Source organism: Acinonyx jubatus, chromosome E3 (genome assembly GCF_027475565.1).
Source record: "Acinonyx jubatus isolate Ajub_Pintada_27869175 chromosome E3, VMU_Ajub_asm_v1.0, whole genome shotgun sequence".
Lineage (NCBI taxonomy): Eukaryota > Metazoa > Chordata > Mammalia > Carnivora > Felidae > Acinonyx > Acinonyx jubatus.
Genome location: NC_069398.1, coordinates 23,825,833 through 23,851,919, shown reverse-complemented (window position 1 = coordinate 23,851,919; position 26,087 = coordinate 23,825,833). Strand labels below are relative to the sequence as shown.

At 41.8% G+C, this 26,087-nt stretch overlaps 1 long non-coding RNA gene across 1 annotated transcript in view; it reads right to left on the bottom strand.

Moving 5' to 3' along the window:
• Nucleotides 1–13,596: 13,596 nt before the first annotated feature.
• The window catches only part of LOC106977508 (uncharacterized), a 74,270-nt gene continuing 61,779 nt past the window's right edge, over nt 13,597–26,087 (bottom strand). Inside the window, exon 4 of the long non-coding RNA XR_003414858.2 lies at nt 13,597–18,581. This is a non-coding gene — a long non-coding RNA (uncharacterized LOC106977508). The remainder of the gene's footprint in view (nt 18,582–26,087) is intronic.

The window sequence follows — 26,087 nt, the reverse complement described above, 5'->3', positions numbered from 1 at the left end:
GTTGATTCTTGCCCTGACCGAGCATCAAGTACCAGCCTCCCAACCTATTTAGCATCTCATCTTGCTGTGAGTAAACACATATGTCTTCAAAATAAGTTCCATATTTTAAATTTTCATAAATAAAATTCTGGGATCCAAAGGATAAAAAAAAAATCATTCACCAGGGGCAGATTAAGCATCTTTCTGAATGTCATCCAACACATCTAAGCCACCAGAAGGATGGTGATCTGGTCTCTTAATTTGAATGTTTGGGAAAAAAAAAAAAAACTAAAAACTTGACAAAATTAGGGAGCTGACATCACATTTGGAACACAGAGGAAGCGACCTCAAAATCCAAATTCAAAGCCTCTCATTTGCCAAAAATTCATTTTTAATGAAATTTAGATTTAGCCTTAATAGATTTGGTGGCACAGGTACCCATAACATAACTTCTGTAAGACACTGTAGAAAACGAAGTAACTCCTGATAACTGAGTTAGTATTTTGGAGCTTCCAGTCTGAAAATCACTCCTCCATGTTTCATAGAATCCTGAATTCTCTGTAGCTGAGTATAGGAATCTCCTCCACCCTGGCCTGCTTCCCGTCCGAAAACTCCGCATTCTCCTTCTACCTACCTGTTATGTTATCAAGAGAAGAGCCCTAACTCTACCATTAGTTTATCCAGGAAACAATGGTGTCCACTCCCCCAGATAGCCCTGGATATAACTGAGGTAATCTCTTGGCCAGATTTTATCTAATTTTGTACATTTGTATCCTTTTAAAGACAGGATTGCTTTCTGGTTTCTGGGTTGCACCTTCAAGACAAAGTGTAGACATTTACCCCAATCCTTACTGACAGTTCTACACAAAATGACTCTAGGTTATAGATCCCTTGGACTGAACACAAAGTAGAGTCTACCCCATCTTCAAAAAGAGCTCTGTCACCCATCTAAGATTACAAACTCATTAACTTGAAGGATTTATTCTCAGAATTCCATATTGTCTTTCTTCTCAGTAAGCCTCTGAAGAAAGCATCACACATGAAGATCAAAAAGGTTTTAGGTACAACTTATCCACAAGAACAATTTTATACTCTGCTTCTTGTATATGATAAATCTTCTTGAGAAGTTAGTTATGAACAATGTAAGACTTCATAACACACTTATTAGTCTATCATCAGCCTTTGATTCTCTGGACAGGGACTGTCTTTTCACTAAACTTGATGATCTTGGCAAACATCCCAGATGATTAACATTGCCCAAAACCTGTATCATAATACTATTGCCAGAATCAGAATGGCTACACATGATCTTAGGTCAGACAAAATTCCATTTTTAAACAGGATAAAATAGGGCTTTCTATATCTATATCTATTTCATTTTAATTTGTACATATTAGACAAGTTGATTCTATTTCAGATGCATAGGATGCCCACCTTCCTACCATAGTTAATAGGAAGATGAACGAGTTACATGAACATGGGCGGGGGGTGGGGGGGGGCGGGTAGCAACTTTACAACATGAAAAGACTTAAGACCCAACTCAAACTGTTGGCTAATTACTGTGAAAAAGAACAGTTCAAATTCAGCTATGCCAAAAAATTTTTTTTTTATTTGGGCAAGAATCCATCGATGTTCAAATGGACAACACTACAGAGCTTCATCCATCATATTATTGCATGCTATAATCTAAGGATCTGATTTTTAGCTAATTCATCCTGGTGGGCCTATGTGTTTCCAAAGAGGCTTCACCTGGGTCCCCCTGCAGGTCACTCCATGTCCAGGTTGCCAACTAGAACCATGACTTTGCAATTTTCCTTGCCACAATGTTCCCTTCCTTGTTCCGTGGTGTGGAATTATAGGGCCTTTAATGAGAATGTCTCCAGGCTTCCAAGTATATTTCTAGCTTCTTTTTAAGAACGATGTTTTTTGTCTACAGACTCCCCTGTGGCTTACCACCATGCAAACCTGAGATAACCCCTGCTTCAGAACAAAAACACAGGCTTCAACAACCACTTTTCTGAATAGAAAGTCATCTTTGTTAATTGGGATCTAAGTTACATATCTACTGCTTTCCTGGATAGTAGTACAATAGACCCATTCAGCTTCATGCACTGAAGCTGACTCTACATGATCAATTAGAAAAGGAGAGATTGGTTGGTTGGTTGGTTGGTTGGTTGGTTGGTTAGTTGTCTACTAATTATTTTATGGGTATTGGATAGCTCATGGATTCACCATGAAATGGAGAACCAGATTTCAGTTTCAGTGTCCAGAAACAATTCCCAAATCACACCTCAGAGCTGAGTTGATGAGGAAACCATTGACACTGGCCCTGATATCTGGACACTTTCATTGGCTTCTGTCCCTCTTTATCATCAGGAACACCAATTTGCCACCACTGCTGCTGCCTCCTGTACTCAGAAAACTCCAGATCCCTGCTTTCTTGTAATTTTAGGACCACAGGTAAAGTCTGACATGGATACAACCAACTGGCAGGCTCTGAGGCCCATGCCTGGGCCCTAGTTTCAAGGGACACTAAAAAAACCAAATATAGACTATTTTTAGGGTCTATGCAGGATAGTCTGGGCCCCAAACCAAGACTCAAAAAAGGAAGCATTCCCTAAGCCAAGAATGGGATTCCATTGCTGCCTGACCATGATGAATGACAAATATCTACTACAACTATCATTTGGAACCATACTTCCAAAAGTGTCATTACAAAACAACTAGTATTTAAGAATGAGAGTTTAGGCAAAGAGCAAATTAGCTGTTCTTTTAGGTCAACAATATCAGTGGTTCCAAAATCTAACTATCCATGAGAATGATTAGGGTGACCTTTGTTCAGGTTTCATACATGGAGATTCTAAGTTAGTAGTCAGAGTCTGGGCCTTGGAATTTATATTTTTAACAAATTCCTCTGATAATTCAAATACAGTATTTAATGATTTGGAATCCACTTGTTGAAACCTGTCCTTATACTCTCAGCCCCGAGAAAACAAACACGGACCTGCATTAGTTTTGCTCCTAAAGTCCATGAAGTCACCACATAAAAAGTCCATCCTCGTATTCTATAGTTACTATGGAAGACACCAAAATTAATAGGTAATGAGTAACTTAAGTGTGGTTTATCTCTATGATGAAGTCTTACAAGGAAATTTAAAGTGTTCGTTACGAAGAGTATGTGATGGCATGAGGAAATACCCATTATACAGCATCAAAAGAAAAAAGCATAATAGGCAATGTTAAGTTGTGTGCATGTGTGTGTGTGTGTGTGTGTGTGTGTGTGTGTTTGTATGCAGTGTGCTCTCAACCATGTAAAATAAATGTATGCATAAGTGGCAAAAGCGAGATTAAATGTGTGCACTACACTCCCCCCTTTTCCACCCACTAATGGAAAAGAGGCCAGAAAAGCTAGGAGGATTTAAACACAGAAGCTAAGTCTGTCAACATAATAAAGATCTGGGAGAAAGAAGGAAGTAAAGAGAAAAGGCTTCAGTTACAAAAGAGAGAAAATGTCTTTTGAGAAGTGGCTGTGACTTATCAAACTGCTCCAATCAGGACTTTTTTTCAGGGAATCCTGGAACATAGGTTTTGTCTTCCCTACTAAGTATAGAAGAGAAAGCATGTTGACCAGGGACAGGGTGTCTCAACCTCAGCAGTACTGACATTTTAGGCTGAATAATTCTTTGTTGTCAAAGGGGAGCTGACAGGGAAGTTGTCCTGTGTATTTCTAGCTTCTTCATACTACATACTACATACGACTAGCATCTGCCCCTCCTCCCCATTTCTGACAACCAAAAATGTCTCCTGACATTGCCAAATGTCCCCTAGGGGGCAAAATTGCCCCTGGTTGAGAACCACTGCCATGGAAGTAGCTAAGTACCAACCTGGGCAAACTGAGGAGCAAACCCTCCTGAGAACACAGCCAACTTGGAGCAATAAGAACTGAGAAAAGGAGGAGGGAATAATAGTGTCGGTCACTTTGTTGGTGCCCAGAAAAAGCCTCCCCTGAAGCCAGACTTAACTGGAGTCTTTCCAGGAGTTTATAAATACCCCCGACCCTGCTTGGTTTTTGTGTTTGCAAAAAATCACCCTCTCTAATGCCCTTTAAGTTTTTGAAGAGAACCAAACTTAGTGGAGAAATTGGAAAAAAGAGAATCAGAATGTCTAAAAACACCCTTGGCTGGTCGGAAGGATGAATCATCTACCCAGGGTTTCAGGTGGTAAAATGGTCACCTGAGAGAAATCAAAATCCCAAGCTGGCACCATTTGCAGGAGTGGAGTCCAAGTTCACAAGCACTGACAGGGTGCGGGAACTGCATAGTGAGAATGTAATATATATATATGATATATACCTCATATATATCATATATATATGTGTCATATATATATCATATATATCATATATATGTATCATATATATACCATATATGTGATATGTATATGATATACATATGACATATCATATCATATCATATACATATCATATACATATCACATATATGGTATATATACGATATATCTATCAGCCTAGAACAATGAAATTTGAAAGGCATATGTGGAATCATCTGGTTACAGCACTTCTGAAACCCAAGGTCATGAGTAACCCAAAGAAACTCCATTCCCATTCAAGATGGGCTCTTATTTAACAATTCTTTCATGAGTTGGGGCACCTGGGTCATTTAGTCAGTTAAAGATCTGACTCTTGATCTTACCTCAGGTCTTGATATCAGGGTCAAGGGTTCAAGCCCAGTGTTGGGCTTCACACTGGGCATGAATCCTACTTTAAAAATTTTTTTTCTTTTTTTTTAATGTTTATTTCTTTATTTTGACAGAGAGTGAGAGTACAGAAACAGAGGAGGAGCAGAGAGAGAGGGAGAGAGAATCCCAAGCAGGCTCTGCACTGTCAGTGCATGAGATGCATGAGACCATGACCTGAGCCAAAATCAAGAGTCAGACCCTCAACCGACTGAGCCACCCAGGAGCCCTCAAAAAGAAAAAAACTCTTTAATGGGCTGAGATCCCATGTTGATAGGTAAAGTATTTCAAAGTAAGTTGTGTATTAGCCTTCCATGCAGAAATTGCAAAGGAGGTAGGTTTTGGTTGTTTTTTTTTGTTTTTTTTTTTTTTTGAGAGAGAGAGAGAATGAGTACACAAGTGGGGAAGAGCCAGAGGGAGAGGGAGAGAGAGAATCTTAAGCAGGCTCCAGCCCAGTGTGGAACCCGACTTGGGGCTTGAACTCATGACCTGAGTCAAAATGGAGAGTCAGATGCTTAACAGACTGAGCTAGCTACCCGGGTTCCCCTTGAAGGAGGTAGGTTAGAACTAGTTAGATGACTCTTAAATTCCTCACCCACATCATGGAGAGGACTTGGGGATTGGTGGATTTCTTTGGAGAGAGTTGGTGTGCCAAGACCCACTTTGCGCAATGAGGAGAGAGAGAGAGAGAGGAGGGAATGGCAGACACGTGGGCTAGTATCTGATTCCCACCTGTGCAAGAAGCAGTTTGGTAGGCTGTGGACAGACAAGCCATAGGAAAGACAGATGCTTCGGGTTCAGCCTGTTCCCCAGATTGTGTTGGGGTAAAAGATGCACGTGTATTTCCCATGGACTGAATGTGGGCCATGTAGAAGAGAGAGTTGACATAAGGTTCACAGAGAGTTGACATAAGGCCTTCACATAAATAGACCTGAGCAGAGAGAAACTGAAGGTACCACTGGACCCGAGGAGGTGTGAAAAGAACATGAGACAGCTGAAGGCATGTGCATCACTCAGATGAAGAGAACAGATGGGAAAGGAAGTCTCAGAAGAATCCATAAACACACCCAAGGGAAACAAGTCAATTTTAAACACTCAGATAGCACAGAACCATCTAATCGCACTACCATTTGGTTAGGAATGTTCACCTCTCTTCATCTTTCCTCCAGTCTCAGGGGATCAGAAACCATTTTCACTGAGCCAGCACAAAAGAATTCGGGAAAGAAAGAGAGGAAGCAAGGAAGGAAGGGAGGAAGGAAGGAAGGGAGGAAGGGAGGAAGGGAGGGGAAGAAAGAAAGAAAGAAAGAAAGAAAGAAAGAAAGAAAGAAAGAAAGAAAAAGGCAAGGCAAGAAGGAAAGGGAGAAAGCAAGGGAGAGAGAAAGGACTCAACCATACCCCCTTTCCAAAATAACCTGCTGCAAGAGAGAGTCAAAGTCTTGGCCTTTTAATGAAAATTTAAATATGAAGTATTACATGGGACTGGATATAAACTATGCTTTCAATGTAAAGTGACTGTAGAACTTTCTAGTTCCTACAAGAATATAAAAGGCATGGGGCCTGAACAAATTTACAGCTGAGGGCAGTTGAAAAACTAGTCTGACTGACAAAATTTTAAAAGATGGCAGAAATAAAAGTAAAATTGGGATACCTGGCTGGCTAAGTCAGTGGAGCATGTGACACTTGATCTTGGGGTTGCAAATTCAAGTTCCATGTTGGGTGTAGCGATTACTTTAAAATAAAATCTTAAAAAAAAAAGGAAAATTGGTTTCTGATGACGTACTTCTCCAAAGTACTAGTGTATTTTACGAATCATATGAGGAAACTAAGCCCCATGAGAGAGAGACAAGAAAGGCAACAAATTGCAGAATGTACTTTCTTAAGAAATTTAGATAATGAATCAGTCTCTAAAAACACATCCTTAAAATAACTGTTTTAATTTTTAAATATAGAGGAATAGAATTTATTAGACAAGACTGAATATTATTTAAAAAGAACAGGAACAGGGGTGCCTGGCTGGCTCAGTCAATAGAGCATGCAACTCTTGATCTCAGGGTTGTGATTTTGAGCCCCATATTGAGGGTAGAGTTTACTTTAAAAAAGAAAAAAAGAACAGGAACACTTTAAAAAAAAACCTAGCTAAGTAGAAGTTTGAAAATGAAAAATATAGTCCACTAAATAAAAGTAATTAATTGGAGGGTAGTTTGAAGAGCAGACTAGACACTGGGGAAAAGAAATTCAGTGAACTGGAAGATAAGTCTTAGGAAATAATCCAGAGCTTCTTTGAGCAAAGATGCTTGTGTCCCATCACCAGTGGGTTTTCTCAGGATCTATTCCTTCACAGGTTCCCCCCGCCTTCTTACCAGTTCATATCAGCCAGACCCTGTACCTGGGAGGAGAAGGATGCTGTTTCCTCCCAAAGGAGTGACTATATTTCCTCACTTGGGCTACTCTGTGACCTGATTGTAACTCATGGTCAGAAAGAAATGAGTGGCAAGACCTTAAGGAAGGAAGACAAGAATCAACTTATGAGATTTTGTAGCTTTTCAGGCAGGAGAAGTCTCCTTTCCCCTGCAAGGGAAAGAGTCTGCTTTTCCAGCCCAGAGTTATAGGAGAATCTGGAGAACCCAAGATTCTCAGGCTTGTCTATCCAATTGTCCTAAGGCCAGAACTCATAGCCCTCTCCTCTCCCGGCCCTGCCTTTGGCATAGACTTGGTGGGGTTGTGTTTTCACTGTCCTGTGTAGTCTGCTGTCCCTACCGTCTTCCCTGCAGCTGCAGGAGATGAATCTCTTTAAAAACTGCCTTGGGGGCTTTCCGACATTCACGGTGTGCCTGAGTTGACAGTTAACTGAATCGAGCCTGCATTTTCTATTTTCAGGGCTTCTGTATCAGTCAGAGTTTGATCCGAAAAATAGAACCACTAGACATGATCTAGATTTATTACAGGGCTTCAACCTCATGCAGTTGTGTGAGCTGGTGACATAGTCTCTGCACGGCTGTTGCCTCTGCATCCAGTGCTAAGACTAAAAAGCAGGCTGGGCAAACAGTCCAGCCCAGGAGGCAGAGAAGCTGAAGGAGGAGATCTGGTGACAGCTGGAAGAGCTGTGGGCTAGCAGTTGCTTTATACCCATGAGAGGAGCCAGCAGAACAGCGACAATATTTGTGAGCTGCCACAGTGCCTGGTATCCTGTTATGGTCTGAATGTCTGTGCTGATGCCCTCCCGCCCCTTCACATGTTGAAATCCTAATAATCAACGTCATGGTATTAGGAGGTGGGCCCGTGAGAGGTGCTAAGTTCATGAGGGTGCAGCCCTCATGAATGGGATTAGGTCTCTCATAAAAAAAAAAAAAAAAAAAAAAAAAAAGTGAGTGGAAATCCAGAGCTCCCTAGCCCTTTGCACCAGGTGAAGATACAATGAGAAGTCTCTGACCTGGAAGAGGGCCCTCAGTAGACCATGACACCATCTTCTTGGACTCCTGGCCTTCAGAACTGTGAGAGATAAATTTCTGTTATTTATAAGCTACCCAGGCCGTGCTATTTTGTTACAGCAGCCCAAGCGGACCAAGACACCTTCTGATTTTCAAACAAATATGGCTGCTTTCAAATCCCACCTGGGTCTTGTAGCCCAAATTAACCAGACTATGTAGGAAAGGGGATTCTGGGAAATGTAGTCCCAGCTTAGCTCAGGTGACACAGAACATATCCATCCCAGCTCCTAAAGCAGTTAACAAAAGTCAATCAACACTGAAATCCTTACAAATACCGTTGTCCCCATATGACTCAAATGTTACTACTGCTGTATTAATAATGTTTTGCCCTCCACTTGCCCCTCAGGCCTCTGTCGTCTCGATGAAAGTCTAGTAACTGGTACTCCTAGAAGTCAGGAGTCATCGTGCCACTTACCCCATTGCCCTGACCATAGAGTGATTCCAGTTCCAGAATTCATTCTGAAGCTCTGGTTTCTAGACCATTTTGGCCTGGGTTTCCCCTGGAAAGCGGACCATTAGACAGGGGACTTGTGTGGAGGTGGCTGATTTGGAAGGCAATCCCAGGGATAGAGGTGGTGGGCAAAATAGAAGGAAAGGCAAGATAAGGGTGAAAACTTGAGTTACTCACCACTGTGGGAAACTGGGGCTTTCAGAGAAGCCATTCAAGATGTGCCTCAGAAGTGACCACAGGAAAGATGCACAAAGAGATTATTTATGGAGAAGGGGAGTAGTTATCCACCATCTCCCAATCCACATTGGACAAAGTTTGCACCCTGGGGTGTTATCTCTGTCTTATTTTGGGGACACAAGTGCATGAGTGCCAAGGGGGTTCTGTAGGCATCCATTACCATGGCCCCACTGCTGAACCAGGAACATCAGGTTTCACCTGCACAGAGCTGGTGGCTGTGGCAACGGCCAAAGTGGAAGGTGAGGAGTGAAATGGAGCAAAAGTGGTGTCCAAGACTAAGAGGAAGAGGAGAAGGAAAAGAAGATACAGGAAGGAGACAGAAATACGGGAAGCTCTGGTCCTTCGGGTAATGCCTAATCAGGTGAAAAGCAGAGGTGCCACAAGCAGAGGGTCAGCTCAACAAGCAGTCCCCACGGACCCTCAGGCCATCCCAGAAGCAGGTTGATGACACATGGGAAACCAGTCCTGGTCTCCAAACGTCTCCCCAGGATAGCTAACCCCCTTGCTCTCCTCAATTAGGCTAAACTCATCCACAGCCAAACCCCAGAGGAAAGTGACCCACATAAATGAAGGGTCATAATGATAAGGAAAAACATCAGATGTCAACGTGGCCCAGTTATACCCAGTTTATCGACTAAAGACCAACAGAGAGAAATAAAGAGAGAAAGAGACTACTTCTGCTAGGAAGCAAGGGGTAGGGGGCTGGTTCCATAGAATGGCTCAGAAGAATAAAAGATCTAAATGCCCTCACCAGTGAATCATGCCAAGAGCACTTCGTCATGGCTTGAACTCTTCCCTGACAGATTCCCACTTCCGACTTTGTCTCTGAAGAACAACGTGGGTGAAAAGGAGGGGGGCTAAGAATGGGTTTTTTTGAGAAGGCTGACCTAACACAGCCCGCACACAGAAAGAGATTCCCTTTTCTCCTGCAGACACCTTACAAACACTTTCAGAGAGGGCAACAGTTCCCACAAGAAGCGTAATCCTTATCAACACGGCAAAGGGGCTATCAAAGCAGCAAAGATCACATGGCTGTTAAGATAAAGGTTCGGCAGTTCCAGGGTGGGCTTATCAAGGTTTAGCAGTAAGCGAGTTTTGTTGCTTCGACTGCATTTAAAAAGTTCATTGATTTGTAGCTAATACCAAGTTGTCATAGTTTCATGAGTAACAGCTTGTGGTTTGCCGAATCAAAGCCTTTTCCTGAATCCATAATAGCAGATTCACTGAGGTGGCCTGAACAACTGCAGAGAGGGGAGAAGCCCAGAAAGACACCCAGGTAGAGGGAAGGAGTGGATTTGGTCAGACTGTAAGTGGTCTATAAAAGAGGAAAAATAAAACTCTCCTTCCCAAAGCAGCAGAAATCCAGCCTTTTAAACATTCAAATTGACTTGTAGAGAGACTATTGTTTTGAAAAAAATTATAGATTAACTATGTGTATACACACATGTAAGAAATGGGCTCTAAGGGGGGTAAAGCCAAATTGAAGATTCTTAAAAAGCTTATCAACGGAGTTACTCTCCATTAGGACAGCTTTTCCACATTGTGAGCTTGGCACAACTGAGTATTTTTCTACAACCAGGATCTTGGAAGAGTGACGTGTCCTTTTCTTTTTTCCTTGGGGGAAGATAGATGCACACAGGCAGGCACACACACACAAACCCATTCGATGAGCCCTGACCCCACTAAAGTGTATTCTGATGATGTCTTAGTACTATATTAGACTTTCATAGACTTTCATATATAAAAGCCATGTTGGGCTGACAGAGCTGTTACTTTTATCCCCTTTCGGAGGAGGAAAGGATTGAGTCTTAGAGGGAGTCAGAACATGCAGCCCGACTCTCCCAGTGGTGCCCAGGGCAGACATGACTAATTGATCGAGGAACTCTCTCCCAGGAAGCTCAAACTAAGCCTCAGAATCCTCTCCACAGCAGACCTCCAGAGCCCCTATCAATTGCTAGATGACATGAAAGATAAAACCGATTTGCCTTCCTGGACCCAAGTGACCTGCCCAAGGTCATAGGACTGCTTCATGGTACAGCCAAGACACAGGTCTCTCCTTTCAGTGCTTCCTTAATGAACAGTAGAACACTTTCTCCCCCATGAGGTGGGCTTGCCCTGCCTACAGGCTATATGGCTACCGGGGCTTTTATTTGCCTCCCTGCACACAACTGCCAAACTCCATTCATGCTCACTGTTTAGGAAGCTTAGGACATAACAGAGAGCTCCCATGAACTTTGAAACTATATACATGGCCCACGTTCTATTTCTCTCAGATTCTGTTGCTCTAGATGATATACAGCCGTCGGAATCTTTGAAGATTGGTGTTCTTTAATATTTATCGAGCCCAAATAAGCAAATAAGTAATAGAATTTCAGAGCATGATAAGTGCCAAGAAAAAGATGACGCAGGGTAAGGGGCTAAAGAATGGTGGAGGTGGGGTGATCAGTTAAGGTCTCTGGGAGGAGGTGACGTTGGAGCAGAAAACTGGAGTCAAGTGAGGGCCATGGCCCCTGAAGATCCGGAGAGAAGGTGTTCCACAGAACAACAAGGGGAAAGCAACAAGCTGCGCGTGATTAAGAAATGGCATGGGGAACAATGCGGGATGTCACCGAAGCCACGGTAGAGACTTGCAATTTTATTCCAGGCATGATGAGAAGCCTCTGTGGGGTCTAAAGCAGGTGAGTAGCGAAGCGAATTCAGTTTTAAAAGATTACACGCCCAGGGCGCCTGGGTGGCTCAGTTGGTTGAGCATCCAACTCTTGATTTTGGCTTGGGTCATGATCTTTCAGTTCGTGAGATTGAGCCCCACGACTGTGTGAGACCAGCTTGGGATTCTCTCTCTCTCTCTCTCTCTCTCTCTCTCTCTCTCTGTCTCTCTCTCTCCCCCCTCCCCCACTCATGTGCCTGCTCTCTTTCTCTCTCTCAAAATAAATAAATAAACTTTAAAAAATAAGTAAATGAAAGATTACATGACCAAATGTTTGTTTTCAAAGATCACTCTGGCAGCAGTGTGAACAATGTACTCAGTTGAAGGGTTCAAAACGGTCAGGAAACAAGCTGGGGTCACTCACCACAATACTCCAGGTGGAGTTGTCCAATCAGAAGTTAGAAAGACAAGTCTGACAGTCAGAAGACAGTAGCCAATGGACAAAGGCTGATGTGGGCGTCAGCAGCTTTTGTAGGTTTGGGTCCTTCTAGAAGCAGATGTGAAGACCGGATCAGACATGCATGAGATCTATATGGGGGGCAATTCCTGAAGAGGATAAAAAGGAGGAGGCAAAGAAGGCAGAGAGGGACTTCAGGCCATAAGGAGGTCTGGCATCTTTGAAGGAGTGGGGCAAGGAGGATTGGACAGAAGAGCCTCTGATGACGGTACAGTTCCAAGAAAGGTTTGGCCAGGGCCCTGGGGAGTCTTCACGCCAAAATCGCCATAGGACTGGGCCCACCATGTTTAGCCATTTACTGAGAACAGCCTGTGGGAGGCAGCCTCAGCAGGGAAGCAGGAGTGGATCCAGAAGCACAGCAGCTGGGGCCATCAGTCAGCCATGCTCTGCCGGCAGCCAATTTTCACAGCCACCAGAGCAGTCAGGAGTGTGGAAGGACCCATCCCCCCCGCCTTTTCAGGGACTTAGTTCCTATATCTCCATCCTGTCCATCTAGTCACAAGCATGCTTGAGGAAGTTGTATCATAGGAAAACCTTCTCTTTGCGATCTCCAATCCTCCAAACAATGCTCTTTCTCATCCCCCACACATCCAAGTTCCTACAAAGAGTTACCCTCCACAAAAGATGCCTCCACTTTCCCATCCCTCTTTAGTACTCTTTGCTCCACTCTTCTCTCTCTCCTGCTCTTTCCAAAGCCCCAAGCTTGTCTTGTGAAGGCCATTAGTGGACCTCCATCTTGTTAAAGCTGATCGTAGAGACTCTACAGTTCTCTTCTTCCCTGATCTCTTGGCAGCATTTGATGAGGTGGATTACTCACTCCTTCTTAAAATACTTTCTCTCCACTGGTTTCTGTGATGTCACATCTGCAGTATTTTCTTTCTCCTTCTCTTACTCCCTGATGGTTCCATACACCTTCTAAACCTTCTCAGTCTCTTTTCCTTCTGCCTGGAAGAACCTATTGTCTTACTATATGTAATGGTGGGAAGTTACCTTGAAGTCTTTCATCTTCTCTCCTATGGGGCTTCAAATGAAAACTCTCTGCTCAGTTCTCCAGGTTTTACCTCCTCGGAAATCACAAATCTTTTCTTGCAAAGGAAAAGGGTTTGCTTTTCCTATTTTTTTTTTTTTTTTGGTAATATATTTTCTAAATTTGTTTAGCTTTTTAAGCTCTCATTTATTTTTTTAATTGATATAATTAACATCTGATATTATATTAGTTTCAGGTGTCCAATATAATGATTCGACGTATGTATATACTGTGCAATGATCACCACAGTAAGGTTAGTTAACATCTGTCAACACACAGAGTTATAACTTTTTTCTTGTGATGAGAACTTTTAAGATTGACCTGCTGAGCAACTTTCAAGTATACAATGCAGCATTGTTACCTATAGCTGCTTTGCTATACAATTCTAGGACTTATTATTTTTTTTATGTTTATTTATTTTTGAGAGAGAGAAAGAGTGTTTGTGGGGGATGGGCAGAGAGCAAGGGAGACACAGAATCCAAAGCAAGCTCCAGGCTCTGACTGTCAGCACAGAGCCCGACGTGGGGCCTGAACTCACTAACTATGAGATCATGAGAAGTAATGCTCTTTCTTATCTGAAGTCACTGAGCTACCCAGTGCCCCTTTTCTAGGACTTATTTCATCTCATAAATGGAAGTTTGTACTTTCGACCATCTGTACCTATTTTGCCCACCTCCAGCATCCCCTCCTCCCCACCTCTGGCAACCACCAATCTGTTCTCTAGGTCTGTGAGTATGTTGTTGTTTTGTTGTTGTTGCTGTTTTTAGGTTCCATGTATAAGTGAGATCACACAGTATTTGTCTTTCTGCCTGACTTATTTCACTTAGCCTAACACCCTCAAGGTCCTTCCACGTTGTAACAAATGGCAGAATTTCCAACAGCTTTTTATTATTATTATCATTAATTATTCTGCTAGGTGATACATTTTAAAAGCAAGGCTAATCTTTACCACCTTTTTCTTAACTATGTCTGCCCTCCCCTGAACAATGGGATGCCTCACCTTGCATGAGTGGAGGGTGCTGGGGCAAACCAAATTTTTGAGAGTGAAATATCTCAGCACCAAACTGTCCATAAAGCCTGTCCACCTGTGTGTGTCTCAGAGGTATAATAAACTGTTACATACTTAAAACTTGTGATTCCCCACCCCCACATATCCAAATCCATATCACCTCTAGTCTCCCTCAACCAGAAGAATGGCTCCTCCATTCATTCAGTTGCTCAAGTCAGAAATCTGGGAAACGGCTCTACCAACTCCTGCTGGAGATGGGGAACCAGATCTTGCCCATACTTCTCTGTCCTTTCCCCAGTGTCTACTTCTCACCATCTCCACTCTACTGCCCAGCTCCTAGCCATCATTATCTCTTCTCTGGAGAGCTGCAATAACCTTCCAACTGGTCCGCCCGCTTCCACTCATGCTTCTTTCCAATCCCATCCCCACACGGCAGCCTGAGAGGTCTGACAAAGCCCATCAGGTCCTGCAGACAACTGACTCTGTATCTCTTCAGTGATTTCCCATTGTACAAAACGCTTGACATGGCCTCCAAGGCTCCACATGTTCTGTGTTCTGCCTCCCTGTCTAGACTTACAGCAAGCCACTTTGCTCCTCAAGCTCCGAAACTGGCCTTTCACCGTCTCTGACTGTTCCACACACTTTCCTCCCTCTGAGCCTTCACACATGTGCATCTTTTCTCTCCCCTACACCCATTCCTTTGCCTTCTACTCAACTTTCTGCCTGAGATTAATCAAAGGGGCTTTTCCTGAACTTTCCAGTCCAAATCAAATCCCCAAGTTACTCTCATGGCACCCATTTCTTTTCCCTCATGTCGGTGATTGTTATGTGTGATTATAAAGTCATGCATGAGAATTAACTGTTAAATGCTTCCCTTCCCATAGAATTAGGGGCAGGGACCTTGTGTGTTTTGCTCATCAGCTAACACAGTCCCCAGCATGTAGTGGGGACTCACTATCTGCTGAAGGAATGAATGAATGGATTGTGTAGGATAAATAGAATAAGAAAGCAAAAAGGAAGAAGATAGGATCTTAGGGAAAAGGTTACATGTAAAAAGAGTGGGCAAAGGAAAAGGAGTCAGCAACAGAAACGGAAAGATCAGGAAAGAGGTAGAATCAGAAGAAAATGGGATTTGGGATCTCTAAGGAACTACCACTTGGAAGACAGGGCACAGAGTTTTCACTTTGTGCCCCAGACAGAAAATGCCCGTGCGGGCGAGGAGCTTCTGGAGTTAGCAGACCCTGCTGACATTAGTGTAAAATGTACAGGCACTGCGCGGCAACATGAAAACTCAACATATGCACACCTGTCGTACCTGCGACTTGACTCCTCAGTGTTTGCCCAAAAGAAGTGTGTGCACATGTGCACCCGCAAAAAAACATAGACTCAAATGCTTACTGCAACCCCATTCATTCCAGTTAAAAACTGGAAACGACCCAAATGCCCATCAACAGTAATATGAACAAATTGTGATACATTCATGCAATGGAATACTAGATAGCAATGAAAATGAATTAGTCCTGTGACTAATACAGGTGAGTTGGATACATCTCACGAACTTACTGTTGGACAAAGGGAGTCAGACAGCAAAGAGTAGATGCTGTATGATTCTCTTTGCGTAAAGTTCTAAACAAGGCGAAACTAATCTAGCAGTGCTGGAAATCAGAATGGTGGTTACCTTCAGGGAGATCATGTAGTGACTGAGATGAAGCACGAATGGGGTTTTGGGAGATGGTATGTTCCGGGATATGATTACCAGGTGAGTTTAGTTTATGCCTATTCACTTGACTCACTCATGATTTGTGCATTCCCTGTTTGTTACACTTCGATAACAGTTTACTTCGGAAGACAACTTGGTAGTCTTCTATTTAAATTGCTTAGCAGCACTTAAAATAGATTATCACTGAATCTTTTCAGGAAATGGAAGTGTTGGTGTGTATGCCTCTGAGTGTGTATGTATGTGTGGGTGTTGAACACTGAATATTCTTCAGGAATGCAGTCAGGTGAAAGGAAACATCAGATTTATTATGCTCTCTTAAATGACTTGGCTACGTGCCATAGTGTTTCCATAAAAGTTTCTCCACTCAGTGAGAGTCAATCTACTTGTATTGTTAGAAGGATCTTACGGAATCCCAATCTATACCACATCTATCAAATTCCATTTTACCCTCTCCTTTTATTCAGTAAATCATTCAATCACTGAGCATTTTCTCCACACCAATCCCTGTGAGGCGCATCAGGGATTCAGAGAAAACTCTATACGTGTCCCTTCTTATCTCTATTTTTGGGACCTGAGGAATCCAGCAGGGATGCTTGCCAAGAGCATCCAAAGCCACAGGAACAGGATCCGGGGCGAGACTGTGTGAGGTTTTCACCTAGAATAGCTGGAAATTGTATAATCAAAGGAGCAAGGGAAGCCAGAGTCCAGTGGAAAGGAGACTTGGTACAAGGAATCAGAGATGGAGGTCAAGTTGACCTCAGGAAACAGACGCTGAAGAGATCAGGCACAGGTCAGGAAGTAGATGGAAAGATGGCCCAAGAGATCAGTGGAGAATCTAGAGCCTTGATGGGTGGGATCCACCCTGGGTGCTTGGATCAACAACAGTGCATTGTCTCTCCAAATTGAAAAACAATACGAAACTGACTAAAAGTCTGGCTGCTTTGTGTTATCACCACACACCAGCGGTCCTAAAAAAATGTTAATAAAGTACTCCTGCCTAAGAATGCTCAGTACAGAAGTGTTTGAAAGAAAACAAAATGTTTAGGGGCGCCTGGGTGGCTGTCGGTTGACCGTCTGACTTCGGCTCAGGTCATGATCTCACAGTCTGTGAGTTCGAGCCCCGCGTCGGGCTCTGTGCTGACAGCTCAGAGCCTGGAGCCTGCTTTGGATTCTGTGTCTCCCTGTCTCTCTGCCCCTTCCCTGCTCATGCTCTGTCTTTCTCTGTCTCAAAAAGAAATAAAAACATTTAAAAATTAAAAAAAAAAAAAGAAAACAAAGTGTGTGTAAGATTATGTCTTAATTTTATTTTTGAATTGTTCTTGGCTACTATATAGAATATAATTGATGTTTTGTGTATTGATGTTATACCACACAACTGGGAGCAGCCTAAATGTCCCTCACCTGGAAAACACACGAGCGGGTCTTAGTATATTCTTACTAACTGTATAGCCGCGAAAGCCAGATCAACCAGTACTCTCCGTACCGCCTTGGGCAAGTCCAAAGCATAATTTTCAATTGCACTGTAACCTAATGCCACTTACACAAAGTTTCGAAACATGTAAAACCCTACATGGTGTACGGATCATTGTAAAAGCCCACAGAGTACATGGCATGACCAACATGGGAGGAGAGTAATGACCCCAGGAGCCGGGGGGGGGGGGGGGGGGGGAGAGGAAGGCGATCAGAATGGGTGCACAGGACACCAGTGTTTTGTCATTTTTTTCAAGCCTAGAGGTGGAAACCGCACGTTCGTTATTTTTATTACCTGTTCTTTTCCCACGTGTCAGGAAGACCTCATAATACAAATAAAATTTTTGACCCGCACACAAAACAATACTCCTGCCTGCCAGGGAGGACTGTATCTGCCTGACCCTTCATCCTCCAGTGCGGGCGAAAGAGTCAGAAGAAAAAAAAGCTGACATATGTGAAGGTGTCAAGAGCCCATTGCTGTTGGTGGCCTGAGACGGGCAAAGAGCCAGGTGAAAAAAAATCTGGCTTTCTGCGGAAGAGGCTCTTGCAGAATGTTATCTGAAGGCAAGACGCCGTGTTCTTAATGCTGACGTAGGGTAAAAAGGTTACCATCCCTGTGACAATGTGCTCCAAAACGCCGTGCCCAGACCTTGTCACACAGAAGCAGGCAGGGATGACTCAAGTCTAAAGAGCTCTAAATCCGGGAAACAGTATGCCCGTTATAAGCAGGCACCGTGACATTTTGGAATATGGGCTGGTAAGGCTCTCCATGTTAAGTAGGCTTTACAAGTTGTTATTACAATCACGTTAGCGCAGCACTACAGCAAACGTCCCACGTCCACAGATGATTCTCTCCAAGAAACCTATTGGTTTGCTTTTCTTCTCTTTTCCTTCTGAATAGCAGCTGACAGACAAAGGGGAGCTGGCCTGGGCCTTTGATGCCAATGCCAACTGAACAATAGCCCTGCTTGTGGCAATCGCCCTCTTTGTTCAGCCAGGAGAATGCGGAGGCTGTTGCTCATTGGATCTCGTGCACGTGGGTGGCCAGAGCAAGGTGCATTTGGCAGCCAGATGTAGATTCTGGGTGGTATGAGCTGACTGTCCACATAGCGAAAGCTTGGGACTTGGCTGGGACTCCCCTGACCAGTGCAATCACGGAGACCAGATGGACTCGCCTTCTCGTCCTTTGAAGATGGTCCTTTATTTAGCTACAGGGAAGAAGCAGCCAACCGTCTGACCTGGAAAGCGTTCTCGGGCAGCCCGGTTCTTTTCGTGTGACATCTAAGAGAAAGGGAAAGGGTGCTGTTGAAAGGAAAATTTAGGGACAGCCTCTGCAAGCCACTGAGGACTCTGCAAAATTGCACGTACGAGTGGGCACCAGAGGTTCAATTAACCGGTGGGAGCTTCCCATTTATTTTCCTAGGGCAGTTCCACTTAGAAGGCAGAGGACACTTCAGGGAATTTGTCACCATTTCCAGGGGCTTCTGTGCTGTTGCTGCTACTTGCTGTAATGGCTACTACTGCCAACAGAACCCCTTCTCCCCACCGGAGGGCTCCTCCCTCCAGCCCACCCTCGTAGAAGGGCAATCTGGACACGGCCGGTGGGCTGGAGCCCAGGGGTTTTGCTTGCCATGCCTGTTTGCACGGCTCTCAGGTGGAGGTCCTGAGTTAGAATCACAGTCCCATGGGGACCTGGTTGCGGCCCAGGTGAGTTGCAGGGCAGAGGGCTCCATCTCTGCCCGCTCTGGGTCACAGGGTTCTTCTAAAATGCCAGCTAGAGCTGGGCCCTCCCACCTAACAAATCCTTTGGGAATCCGCCAACCGCCTTGCGTTTTGAGCTCTGTGTCTCTGGTGTGGTTTCCACACTACAGCCTCATGCTCTTGCTGGCTAACCCCCTTTAGATAGTCTACCTAGCTGCATGGTATTCCCACTCTGGGTGAGGGCTTCACCCCTAACCACAAACTCTTTGCCCATAGAGCCGGCTCTGGGATCCTACTCATCAGCCACTTGGGATGGAGGTGGAGATCTGGGGGCACAGGGCCACCATGCACAGTTGTACAAGTTGTTCACTGCACAAGGTTTTCCAGCCAGGATGATGAATGGAGGCTGAAATCAGGTCCATAGGATCTGGACTACTTCCCCTTCATCAGCGCCTAATGAGCGCAAATGCCAGTGCTTGTTACTTTTTGTTTCACTTGCTCAGATCAGCACACTCTTTTTTTTGAAGAGCTGTTACCCTCTTAGCTTGAAACTCATAGTTCTAGTTGGAACTACCAATCTAAGTACCCGAGTACCCAAACACCTGGCCTCCGGAGTAGATGCATGGCACAAGCTGGGACGACCAGAGTCCTTCCCAAAGACTTTCTGCTAAGGGAAAAGAGTCTTTTCTCCGTGGGGGCCAAGGTGGCAGAATGCGAGTCCAGAAGCACCAGGGGCTGAACTTCCCACCATGTGGAAGAAACTGGAGTATAGTAAAAGATAAGGAAGCCAACATGTAAGGAAACGAAGAGACAAGAAATGGAGAGAGTCCCCTGTAGGCCCTGACTCGGGGCATCGTTGAGGCCAGTCGCACAGTCCTCCGTCCCAACCCTGCCTTCTCCCAGTTTTCTTTCACGAGCCAACACATCTTCTCTGGGTTTCATTTAGTCTGTACTGTTTCTATTGCTTGCAACCAAGAGAGCTCTGATAGACACGTGTCCAATAAAGGTCTTCTTAAATACCAACTCTGCTGGGAAAAGAGAAACTAACATTTATATAAGGTCTAATACGTACCCACCGTGAACTCGATGCTTTTATACGTTATATCATTTCAATTCGCTTACGAGCCAGCAGTAGGGAATATTCATCTCCTCGCTTTTCAGATGAGGAAACTGAGGCACAAAAAAGGTTGAGGAACTTTCCAAAAATCACAGAACCTAGAAATCTTCTACGAAGTTCATTCTTCTCTGTACAATGGGACACAAAAAGCTTTGAAATATTCGCCACCGTCTTATGAAAGAGGCTTCCCCACAGAGATAGCCCCAATATCAATCATGCTAGAAATCCCAGATTTATCACATTTTATTCATCAGGTGTTGAACATTTGAGTTGTTTCCACATTTTAGCTACTCTGAATCATGCTGCTACGAACATTCATGGACAAGTGTTTGTGTGAACATAAGCTTTTAATTCTCTTGGGTATCTATCTACCACCGGAACAGATGGGTTTTATGGTAACTCTATATTTAACTTTTTGGGTACCTGCCAGACTGTTGCCCAAGTGTCTATACCATTTCATATTGCCACTAGCAATGTAGGAGGGTTCCAATTTCTCCACAGCCTCACTGAAACTTGTGATTATCTTTTTTTATTATAACCATTCTAGTGGATGGGAAGTAGTCTCTCATTAGGGTTTTGACTTGTGTTTCCCTGGTGACTAAAGATGTTGGGTATCCTTTGATGTGCCTATTGGTCATTTGTACATCTTTGTAGAATTATCTTTTCAAGTCCTTGGGCTACTTGTCTTTGCATTATTGAATTGTATGAGTTCTGCATACGTTTTAGGTAAAAGTCTCTTATAAGAAACATGATTTTCAAATATTTTCTCCCATCTTTGGGTTGTCTTCACACTTTTTTGATAGTGTCCTTTGAAGCACAAAAGTTTTTAATTTTGAAGTCCTATTTAACTATGTTTTTTTCTTTTGTTGCTTTTGCTTTTGGTGCCGTACCTAAGAAACTCCGTCCAGCTCAAGGTCACAAAGATTTACTTTTTTTATTGTCTTCTAAGAGTTTTATAGTTTTTGCTCTTACATTTAGGTCTATGATCCTTTGTGAGTAAATCATGGCATATGTGTGAAGAAGGGGTCCACTTCATTCTTTTACATGCAGATATCCAGTTGTCCCATCACTATTGCTGAAAAGACTATTCTTTCCTTACCCAATCGTCTTGGCACCTTTCAAAATCAATTGACTGTAAATGTAAGAATTTATTTCTGATCTCTTTTATTCCATGATTTACAAGTCTATTCTTATGCCAATACCACCGGCTCAATTAATGTAGCTACTCAGTAAAGTTTTGAAATGAGGAAGTGTGAATCCTCTAAATGTGTTTCTTTTCAAGATTGGTTTGGCCATTGTGGTTCCCTTGCACTTCCATATGAGTTTTAGGATCAACTTGTTAATTTCTGCAAAACTGGAAGTTGGGATTTTGAAAGGGTGTGCCTTGAACCTGTTGATCATTTTGGGGAGTGTTGCCACCTTAACTATGCTGTCTTTCAATTTATGAACATGGATTCCATTTATTTCTATCTTCTTTAATTTTTTCATTGATGTTGTATAGTTTCAATATACAAGCCTTGCATTTCTTTTTAAAATTTATCCCTAAGTATTTTATTCTTTTTAACGCTCATGTAAGTGGAATTATTTTCTTAATTTTATTTTGGAATTGTTCATTGCTACTATATAGACTATAATTGATGTTTTGTGTATTGATCTTGTAGCATGCAACTTTGCTGAACTCCCTTATTAGTTCCAATAGTTTGTGTGTGCATTATGTGTGTGTTTATGTACATGTGTATTCCTTGGGATATTTAATATACAAAATCATGTCATCTGCAAGGAGAGATAATTTCACTACTTTCTTTTCAATCTGGATGCATTTTACTTCTTTTTCTTGACTAATTGCCCTTACTGGAACCCCCAGTACCATGTTGAGTACAAGTAATGAGACCAAACATCCTTGTCTTGTTCCTGATGTTAAGGTGAAAACTTTCACCATTAAGTATGATGTTAGTTGTGGGTTTTTTTGTACTGTACGTACTTTATCAGGTTCAGCAAGTACCCTTCTATTCCTTGTTTGTCAAGTGTTTTTATCATGAAGAGGTGTTAAACTTTTTTCAAATACTTATTCTGTGTCTATTCAGATTATTAGTAGTTTTTGTCCTTTATTCTACATATATAGTATATTACAATGATTGATGTTTGGATGTGAAACCAATTTTTAATTCCTGGGACAAATCCTAGCTGGTCAAAAGTGATGTGTAATCACTTTTATGTGTTGCTGGATTTGATTTTTTAGTATATTATTAAGGATTTCTGGGTATGTATTCATGAGGCATAGAGGCCAATAGTTTCCTTTACTTGTGCTGTCTTTGCCTGGTTTTGGGTAAAGTTAATACTGACCTCATAGAGTAAGTTGGTAAGTGTTCCCTTGTCTCTGATGTTTTGGAAACGTTTGTGAAGAACTGATATTAATTGCTCTTTAAATGTTTGATAGAATTCAGAAGTGAAATCATCTGAGCCTGGGTTTTTCTCTGTGAAAAGTTATTAAACTACTAATTTCATCTCTTTATTTGTTATAGGTCTATTCATGTTTTCTACTTCTTCTGGAGTCATTTTTAGTGTTTGTGTTTTTCTAGAAATTTGTCTATTTCATCTAAGTCATCTAATTGGTTAGAATACAGTTGATCATGGTATTCCCCTATAATCCTTTTTATTCCTCTAAGGTAAGTAGTGATGTTTCCCTTTTTATTCCTGACTTTAGTAATTTAAGCCTCTTTTTTCTGGCTACTCTAGGTACAGATTTATCAATTTTGTTGATCCTTTTAAAGAATCAGCTTTTGGTTTTGTTAAATTTCTCTATCGTTATTCTATTTTCAATTTCATGACTCTCCACTCTGATCGTTATGACTTCCTTCCTTCTGTTTGCTTTAGGCTTCATTTATTTTTCTTTTTCCAGTTTCTTAAAGTGAAAGATTGAGTTGTTGATTTGAGATGATTCTTTTTTTTAAATATAGGTATTTACAATGGTAAGTTTAGCTCTGAGCACTGCTTTAGCTTAATCCCACAAGATTCAGTATGTTCTGTCTTCATTTTCATGGCTCTCAATGTACTTTCTTTGCTTTTTATTTTTCTTTCTTTCTTTCTTTCTTTCTTTCTTTCTTTCTTTCCTTTTTCTTTTCTTTTCTTTTGTTTTTTTCTTTTGAGACAGAGAGAGTGCACATGAGCAGGGGAGAAGGGCAGAGAGAAAGGGAGAGAGAGAGAGAGAGAGAATCCTAAAGAGGCTTCACATTCAGCATGGAGCCTGATGTAGGGCTTGATCCCAATACCCTGAGATCATGACTTAAGCCAAAACCAAGAGTCAGACACTCAAGTGAGTGAGCAACCCTGGCATCCTTTTTTTTTTTTTAAGATTTTATTTTAAAGTAATATCTACATTCAACATGGGGCTGGAACTCATGACCCCAAGATCAAGAGTCGCATGCTCTACTCATTGAGCCAGCAGGGTGTCTCTCAATGTACTTTTTCATTTCCTTTGTGATTTTTCTTCATTTAGGAGTATGTTGTTTAATTTCCACATATTTTTGAACTTTCCCAATTTCTGTTATTGGTGTTATCTAATTTTACTCCATTGTGATTAAAGAACATACTTTTCATGATTTCAATGCTTTTATATTTATTGAGGCTTTTTAATGGCCTAGTATATGATCTGTGCTTGAGAATGTTCCACAGGCACTTGAAGAGAATATGTTTTACTGTTGTTGTGTAGAGTGTCCGATAGAAACCTTTCAGATCTAGTTGGTTTATATTGTTGTTCAAGTCGTTTATTTCCTTGTTGGGTTTCCACTTAGTTCTATCTGTTACAAAAAGTGGGCTATTGAAGTCCTGAACTGTATTATTGAATTGTCTATCTCTCTTTAGTTCTATCAAGTTTTTGCTTCATGTATTTTGGAGCTCTGCTTTTAGATGCATATATACTTAGAATTGTTAAATTTTCCTGGTGAATTGAACCTTTTATCATTATAAAGTGTTCCTCATCCGTAGTAACATGTTGTTTTGAAAATGATTTTGTCTGTATTAATATAACCACTACACCTTTTTTATAGCTGCTGATATACCTTTTTCCATACCTTTGCTTTCAACCTATTTGTATCTTTGGATCTAAAGTGTGTGCCCTAAAGGCAGAATAGATTTAGATCTTGTTTTTTTTATCCAGGATGACAATCTCTGCCTCTTGACAGAATTGTTTAATCTGTTCACATTTCATGTTATTACTGCTGTAGTTGAATTTACATCTGCCATTTTACTTTTTGTTCTCTATATGGTTCAAGTCAATTTTGTTCTTCTCTCCTTCTTTCTCCTTTCTTTTGCATTAATTTAACATTTTGTAGTGTAATATTTAAGTTCCTTTTAATTATTCTTTCACCATACATATTTCTGTTATTTTCTAACGGTGGCTCTATGGCTTACCATATACATCTTAACTTATCAGAATTTACTTCAAATTTATAGTAACTAATCCCAGTGGCATATAAAAACATTACTCCTCTATAGCTCTATTCCATCGTCTACATTTTTATGCTATTATTGATATGCATACTGTGTCTATATACATTACAAACCCAACAATACATTTCTATAATTATTATGCTACATAGTTTTATGTCTGTTAAAGAAGATGAGAGAGGAAATGAGAACAAGTATTTATAGAGCTTGTTACATGAACCTTCTTACTTGCCATTTCTGATTCTCTTCATTTGTTCCTTGTGCATTCAAGATACCATCTGGTGTTGTTTCTTATTCTTATACAGCTTTGCTCCCACTTGCCTCCTTTGTGCTGTTATTGTCAAATATATTACATTTTTATATGTTATCAACATGAGAATACAAGTATATGTGTGTGTGTATAGTTTTATACAATTGCTCTTCAAATCAATTAAGGGAAGAAAGAAGAAAAATATGCATTTATGCTGTCTTTTATAATTACATAATTACCTTTATTGGTGTTCTTCTCTTTTTTGTGTAGATTTGAACTACTGCTTGGGGTTACTTGTTTTCAGCCTTGCAGAACTTTCTTTAGTACTTCTCATAAGACAGGCCTGGTAGTAATACATTATTTTGGTTTTTGTTTATCTGAAAATGTCTGTATCTCACCTTCATTTTTGAAAGATAGTTTTACTGGATGTCAGATTCTTGGTTGACAGGCTTTTTTCACTGAGCGCTTTGAATGTTTCATCCCACTACCTTCTGGACCCCTTAGTTTCTGATGAGAAGTCAATTGTTAATCTCTTTGGGACTCCCTTGAGCATGAGTAGTTTTCTCTTTGTCTTGTCTTTACCCACACCTAGGGTAGAGCTTCCACCTTGTAAGTGGAGGCTGGGTGGAGGAAGAGAACTCTAGACCTCTCAGTTGCTCTGGCCTAGATTAGTGCTTCTACAACATAGAGCTAGGGGAAGCAGGAAAGGATGAGAAATTCTGGTGGCCTGCCCCTCCTAGGGAAAGACACTAGGCCTCAACCAGGATAATGTTCTTGGCTGCACCCACATAGAGTGGAGCTTCTATCACACTGAGCTGAGGGGTTGGTTGGGAGGCAGGGAGAGGAAGCAAGCCATGGCTCAATGCCATAGACTGACTGTTCTTAATGTGATTTTGTATGTTTTCTTGAATGTTTCTTCATTTGCTGTATGCCTTTAGGACAATTTCCAGAGTCCTCAGTTGTTGGGTTTTTTAATTTAATTTTTACTTATTAATGGTTGTTTTCCTGGGTGAGAGGATCCATGGAGCTCCTCATACTGTCATACTAGAAGTTGTCTCCAATACAAATTGTTTTGAAAGTTGCAAAATTTTACATCCTTCTTTTTTCACTTGGCTTAGAAATTTTCTATTTTATTACAAACTCTTCACAAATGTCATTTCTAACTGTTGCACAATAGTCCAGCAAGTTGGATATACCAACTTTAATAAACTTTTTATTTTAGAACAGTTTAGATTTACAGAAAAATTGGGAAGACAGATTTTCAATACATGCT